Source organism: Onychomys torridus, chromosome 4, assembly GCF_903995425.1.
Source record: "Onychomys torridus chromosome 4, mOncTor1.1, whole genome shotgun sequence".
NCBI lineage: Eukaryota > Metazoa > Chordata > Mammalia > Rodentia > Cricetidae > Onychomys > Onychomys torridus.
The window spans coordinates 91,356,729-91,364,112 of NC_050446.1; positions in this window are offsets into that span (position 1 = coordinate 91,356,729).

Here is a 7,384-nt window from a genome sequence, read left to right on the forward strand (position 1 = left end):
AACTTAGGAGTTTCATATGCCACTTTCTCTTTGCATTTGTCAAAATTAGTCACATAGCCCACTCAGCAGTAAATGAGAATGAGAAATATCTTTAGGTCATGCAACCAGAAGGTCAGTTAAAAGATTATGAGTTTTGTCACTATGAAAGGAGAAAAACATGGGTATCAGAAGACAACTGGTCAGAGAATAATACAATTAATAATGTCAGCTACAAGTAAACATCAGGGCAGCAAAGAAGAAACAGTGGGAATTCAGTTCTCAAATTGAAATAAGGGACTTGGGTTGAGGGTGTCCCTCAGGGATAGAGCCCTTTCGTAGCAAGTACAAGGCACTGGGCCCAGCCCCCAACATTGCAAAACACAAAGACAAAGAAAACACAAAGCAGCTTTAGTTGTTGTATTAACTTTTGCTAAACTATTAAAAATTATTTCAGATACGGCTCAACATACTTCCCAGCATGGCATCAAACTGCCATGCCTTGCTTGTTCTACCAAAAAGATGTTCTTTCTGGGGTCCTTTTGGTGAAATTTGAAAACCCACACTTGATGAAAACTAAATTATTGTGGCCAGTGTGTCTCTATTTCAGTGAGTTCCATTTTGGGGAAAGAAAAAAAAAAACTGTTCTAAAATAGTTTCATGTGTATTATATTTTTAAGGTTGGGGTAAATGAGTGCTCATTGAATCCATTTGGTACTTGGGTTTGACGGCTTTGGTGTTTGAATTGGTCATGTGGGAGAGGAATGCCTTGAAATCATTTATTTACTTTCTGCTTTATATAAAGCACGCTATGTTCCCAAGCTCAAATTTTGCAGAAGAAATCCCCACTTCCAAACAGCATATTGTCCAAAGTGGTCACCCTAGCTCTCCCCTCCGGATAACTGTGGCTGACTCATTGAGCGCTGGCAAGACTCCACCTTCCACAAACATTCTGAGTTCTGGAGACGCTAGGACAAGCTTCCTGTTTGGTCAGCCTGTGGCTAAGAATCAAATGAAAACTGTGGTTTACCTCTCTCTGGGGATGGTATGCAGCGCGGAACTCACTGAGGGAGAGTCTAGGTGCTCCTGTGGGTAACTGGCAGGAACTCAGGAATCCCCTCAGCCATCCTGAGCCTCCCCAGCGGTGAAGAGCCAAATGCTCTGTTTCTCATCTTTCTCTTGGTCAACCTCAAGGTCCAGCTTTGCTTTGTGCCTTACTGATCCAAAACACACAGACAAGGCAAGTGCGACGATTTTGTATGTTTTTCCTCTAGGATTTAATTTCCGATAAAAACAAAACAAAATAGACAAACAAACAAACACAAAACCAAAACAACAACAACCAAAAAGATTTCTGGGGCTGGAGAGATGGCTCAGGGGTTAAGAGCACTGACTGCCCTTCCAGAGGTCCTGAGTTCAATTCCCAGCAACCACATGGTGGCTCACAACCATCTGTAATGAGATCTGGTGCCCTCTTCTGGTGACCTCTCTGGTGCCCTCTTCTGGCCTGCAGTCATACATGCTGTATACATAATAAATAAAAAAAAAAAAAAAAAAAGGATTCCTGGAAATAGAGGAATGACTCAGTCAGTGGAGGTTAAAGCTTATAGTGCCCTTCTAGAGGACATGAGTTTGGTCCCAGCAAACCAATTGGGTAGCACACAACTGCCTGTAACTCCAGCTCCATAGGATCTGATTCCTCTTCTGGCCTCTTTGGGAACATGTACTCATGTGCACATACCACACATACATATATACATCATTAAAGATGAAATAAATAAGGGTTTGGGATTTAGCTCAGTGGTAGAGCACTTGCCTAGCAAGCGCAAGGCCCTGGGTTTGGTCCTCAGCTCCGAAAAATAAATAAATAAACAAACAAACAAATTAATTAATTAATTAAAATAAATCTTTAAAAAAATCCAAACTAAACCCACTTCTTCCTCCATTCATTTTGCATGCTCCCTTCCTCTTCAACAGATTCCTTCACACATTCTACCTCCATTTTTGTTACCATTTCCTAATTTGAACCCCACATTCCTGCTCTTTCTTTTCTAAAATTGTAAAATACTGTAATGTGCAATTAACTGTCTCTTTTTTAAATTTTTATTTATTTATTTATTTAAAATTTTATCTGTCTGTCTATCTATCTATTTATTTATTTATTTATTTATTTATTTATTTATTTATTTATTGAGACAGGGTTTCCTCTGTGTAACAGTCCATCCTAGCTGTCTTGGAACTCGATTTGTAGACCAGTCTGGCCTCAAACTCACAAGAGATCGGCCTGCCTCTGCCTCCCAAGTGCTGGGATTAAAGGCATGTGCCACCTCTGCCTGGCCTATTTTTAGTTTTAAAGCGTACATTAACTACATTCACATTGCTGGACAAGTATCACAACCCACCCTCTCCAAAGCACTTTTTATTATGCACACTGAAATCATACCCATCATACAGCAACCCCCAGCTCCCCTGCCCCACACCTTGGCAACCATCAACCTACTTTTGTCTTTATGAAGTTGATATCTCTAGGTATGTCATATAAAAGGAAGCACATTGTGACCAGCTTTTCTCACTTAGCCTTATACTTCCAACGCCTACTCAAAGCACAAGTCAGAATTCTCTCCTTTTCAATGGTGAGCAGTACTCTGCTTTGTGCATATACCACATTTGTTTATGCATTTATTAATAAACAAGCATGTGGGTTGCTCCCATCTTCTGGCTATGTTAAGTAAAGCTGCTTTGGAGGTTGATGTATGAATGTTTTGTTGGGGCCCTGCTTTCTATTTGTTAGGGCGTATACCCAGGAGAACAGCTAGAGCATATGGTAATTCTAATTTATTGAAGGACTGTCACATTGCTTGTATTTCTTTGCATCTATTTACTGTGTTTGTGGGTGAGTACAGTGCTCTGGTAAAAGAATGGAGGTCAGAGGACAACTTACAGGAGTCAGTTCTCTCCTACCACATGGGCTCCAGGAACTGAACTCAGACTGTCAAGTTTGGAAGCAAGCGCCTTTATCTGTTGAGCCGTCACCTTTTTTTTTTTTTTTTTTTTTAAATCAACTTTAAATGTGATTCTATAATAAGAAACAATTTACCCAGGATTTGAGATTGATTTTGAAAGCCTTAAAAAAAGCACACACAGTAATTTAATGACAGTTCCAAGTTGGAAAACAAGAATAAAACTGTGACAATTAAAAGCAGCCCGATACATCAGAGGGGCTGGAGCACACAAATAAGTAATGCACGAAAGTGCGGGGCTAAGTCCTCTTTCCCTTCTTGGACACATGCTATGTACACACCCCCAAATCCCTATTATCTCAGTGTCCCTGAAGAGGCTCTGGGTGACTGACACTCAGCAGAGCCTGGATACTCTCCCTGGAGATCTTACCCCAGGAGTGAGGCAGACACAGCTGGGAGCCCGTTCATCGTTGTTGGATGCTCCTTGGTCTTCTCTGGAATGAATCACTAAATTGGACTTCAAGAATGCTACCCTGAGAAAAGTGAGCAAAGCTCTCTTTGAATTAGAACACAAACCAGATAGATCTGGAATACATCTCCTGTTCCATCGAGAGGCAGAAGGCTGTCTGTGGAGGAGGCAGGATCTGCGGTGTGGTGGGCTTGCTTCCCACAGCTGCGAACTGACTTTTCTGGGAAATGAGAGAACTTATTTGTTCAGACTTCAGACCCATCACTCTTCACAAACTTGTAGGTGAGGCCCCCCGTGGCCTGTTTTCAGGTTCTAGGTTTGACTCTCATGGACAAATAACAACTTCCAGCTTCAGAAGCTGGAAGAGGGATGGCAAAGGACATATGGCTTGTGTTTTTTGTTTTGTTCTTAAATCACATCAGGCTTCTTACACACTAAACGGGCTCTTCCAAAACTGAGTTTGATGGGTTAAGTGTAAATGATCTTAAAACATGTGGATTAAATTTTCCAAGAAGCACACACCCACGGATTTAAACATCAGAAGGAAGAGCGCGGTAATGTTAGTGTTGGGCTTTCCAGATTCTGTGTGCCCTTCTGTTCCTAGTGCATGCTGGGTTCCAGAATCACACTCTTTTTTTTTTTTTTCAAAGGTAACTCAGGGGATGATTGACTGAACAGGTCTCTGAGAAATGTGGCTTTCCCAGGAGCTGAGTTAGACAGCTCACATTTAAAAACTGCATTTTTGCTTTAATTATTCAGGCTGTGTCTCCATAACACCAGTTTACCAAGGGCTTAACTGTTCTGAAATATCACTATGACAAGCTCCAGCAGTTCCACCCCCATCATCACACCCCATCCAAAGGGCTGCACAGGTAGATGGAGCAACCCACCCTCTCCTGCTTTGCTTAGATGATACGCTGGAGGGAGGGGTACTATAAGGAAAGAACAAAGGTACTACAGTCAGATGTGGGTTCAGATCTCTCTTACTGATTTTTCTCCTATAGATTTTACTGTATCTCTCTCCACATCCCCTTTTTTGGGGGGGGTGAGTGTGCTGTGTAGGTGAATAGGTATGTGTGCTTAGATGCATGTGCGTACATGGGTGTGATCTTGTGTGCGGAGGCTTGAAGTTGGTATCTAGAATCTTCCCCCTTATCGCTGGTCTACCTTATTCTTTGAGGATGAGTCTCTCAACAAAACGCAGGGCTCACCAATAAAGCTAGTCTCTCTAGACATCTTGTCCCTGCCTTCCAAGGATGGAATTGTCTCCACCTTCCAGGGGTGGAATTACAGCCATTCCCACCCCCATCAGCATATGCATACCTTCTGGGGATCCAAACTCTAGACCTCTTGCTTTGCTTATGTATCAAGTGCTGTAACTGCTGAGCCATCTCTGATGCCCTCATTAAAAACAAACAAACAATCAAATAAAAAAACTCTCATTATATCATGAATAATGAGTGTGAAATACATTAAGTACCCCAAAGAGAGCTGGGTACCCAGGAATTGCTTATGAACTGGAGTTGATAATGGTAAGCAGACCTTCATTTCAATTTTTCTTTCTTTCTTTCTTTCTTTCTTTCTTTCTTTCTTTCTTTCTTCCTTCCTTCCTTCCTTCCTTCCTTTCTTTTCCTTTTTTTGTGGGCTATTTCCTGCTTCTGGAAGTTTTCATAACAATAACAATATACTCACTCTATTTCCACTACCCAGAGTGGTGAAATGCAATGGTACATAAAGATTACCCTGGATAATTTTTAAAAAGCAAGTCCCCAGGCCCATGCCCTATATTTCCAATCTTCTGAGTGATGGCATGGGGATCTATAGGTCAGCTAAGTGTTCAAGGTGATGGAATGGAGATCTACAGTTCAGATAAGTGTTCCTGGTGATGCTGATGGGAACTACAGGTTAGATAAGTGTTCCTGGTGATGAAATGGGGATCTACAGGTCAGACAAGTGTTCCTGGTGATGACATGGGATCTACAGGTCAGATAAATGTTCCTCTTGATACTGATGCAGGCTGAAATCTGCACTTTGTTCTAGTAGTTTCTTTTTGTTATCTTTGTGGAGAGCAAACCTGGGGCCTGCTCTTGCTGTGCCACTCACTGAGGAACATCCCTAGCTCAGAGGCCCAAACACCTCAAAGACCCACCCCTCTGTAAACATGGGAAATTGCCAGTCTTGTGAAACATGGCCAGACGGTTGCAGATAATAATGCCTTAAATTTGTGGTGCTCCACTAACATATCACCATTTACTTACACATCGGGGTTGCATTATCAGAAAATATATGAGGAACACTCTGCTATGATACTGACTTTAAAAGTGGTGTCTGTGTTACAGTCAGAGCTTGGGAAATTCACACGTCTTCATGATACATCAACAAATGACCTCAGTTATATTTCTCTTTGTTAAATGCACTGGAATAGGGTCATTACTTTGATACTTGAAAGAAGTCATCCAAGACAGTGATTCTCAAAATGTGATCAGGACTAGCAACAAGCAAGAGACTAGCCACCGGGGCAAATTCTCAGCCCTCCCCCTCCTCTGACCCACTGGATTAGGAAATCTGAGGGCGACGTGAGAGCAACAACATCTGTGTGCTTATGAATGCCACGGGTGACTCTGAGGCATGTTCTAGTATGATAAGATCTAATTTAGAAGAACAAAACCATGCTTGCAATCAACTGTCTAATGAATAACATGTGAACACATGTGGAAGGTTTAGAACCATGTATCCCAGGAGATTTGAAGTCTATTTTATATAGTAGAAACAGAGAGATGTGCTAGTCCACACTAAAAGACAGTTCAGAAGTTCGGCAAAGGATCTGGTTCTAGGATTACTGAGAAGAAAAGGGGAAACTGAGTGATGATAGAATTTTACCTTTCACTTTTCTGAATTATCTGGTGTATCTTCTTTTACATATGTGCATATCATCTTTTATTTGGAAATTTTAATTTGTCAACAATGAAAAACAAATGAGAGGCAACTAAAAAAAAAACAGAGATAATTTTTTTTTTTCTGATTTTTTTTTGGGGGGCATTCAAAGAAAGTAATTCCAAAGCAGAAAGGGATAGATTTATATAAAAATGCCATTCTTTTACAAATGAAAATACTACCAATATAAACAAATGCATGTAAAAAATTGAGCAAAATTACTTGAAAAATCAGATAGTTCCTTGGTAAGACAAATGAAGGGAAAAAGAGAGATTCCACTGGCAATAGGTAGGAAAAAGGGGAGAGTTTAAAAGATAAGAGGAAATGTAAATCAAAGAGACTCTGAGAGTCCATCTTACACCTGTCAGAATGGCTATGATCAAAAACACAAGTGACAGCTCATGCTGGTGAGGATGTGGAGCAAGGGGAACACTCCTCCATTGCTGGTGGTGTGTGGTGCAAACTTGTACAGCCACTATGGAAATCAATATTGTGGTTCCTTAGAAAACTGAGAATCAATCTACTTCAAGACCCAGTTGTACCACTCCTGGGCATATACTCAAAGGATGCACCATCCTACCAAAAGGACATTTGCTCTACTATGTTTGTAGCGGCTTTATTCATAATAGCCAGAAACTGGAAACAACCTAGATGACCTTCAACCAAAGAACTGATAAAGAAAATATGGCATATTTACACAGTGGAATATTACTTAGCAGTTAAAAACAATGACATCATAAGGCCACGCGGTGGTGGCGGTGCACGCCTTTAATCCCAGCACGCGGGAGGCAGAGCCAGGCAGATCTTTGTGAGTTCGAGGCCAGCCTGGTCTACAGAGCAAGATCCAGGAAAGGCACAAAGCTACACAGAGAAACCCTGTCTCAAACAAACAAACAAACAAACAAACAAACAAACAAAACCCCAAACCCAAAAAACAATGACATCATGAAATTGGCATGTAAATGGATGGAACTAGAAAAAAATCATCCTGGGTGAGGTAACCCAGACCTAGAAAGACAAACATAGTATGTATTCACTCATGCGT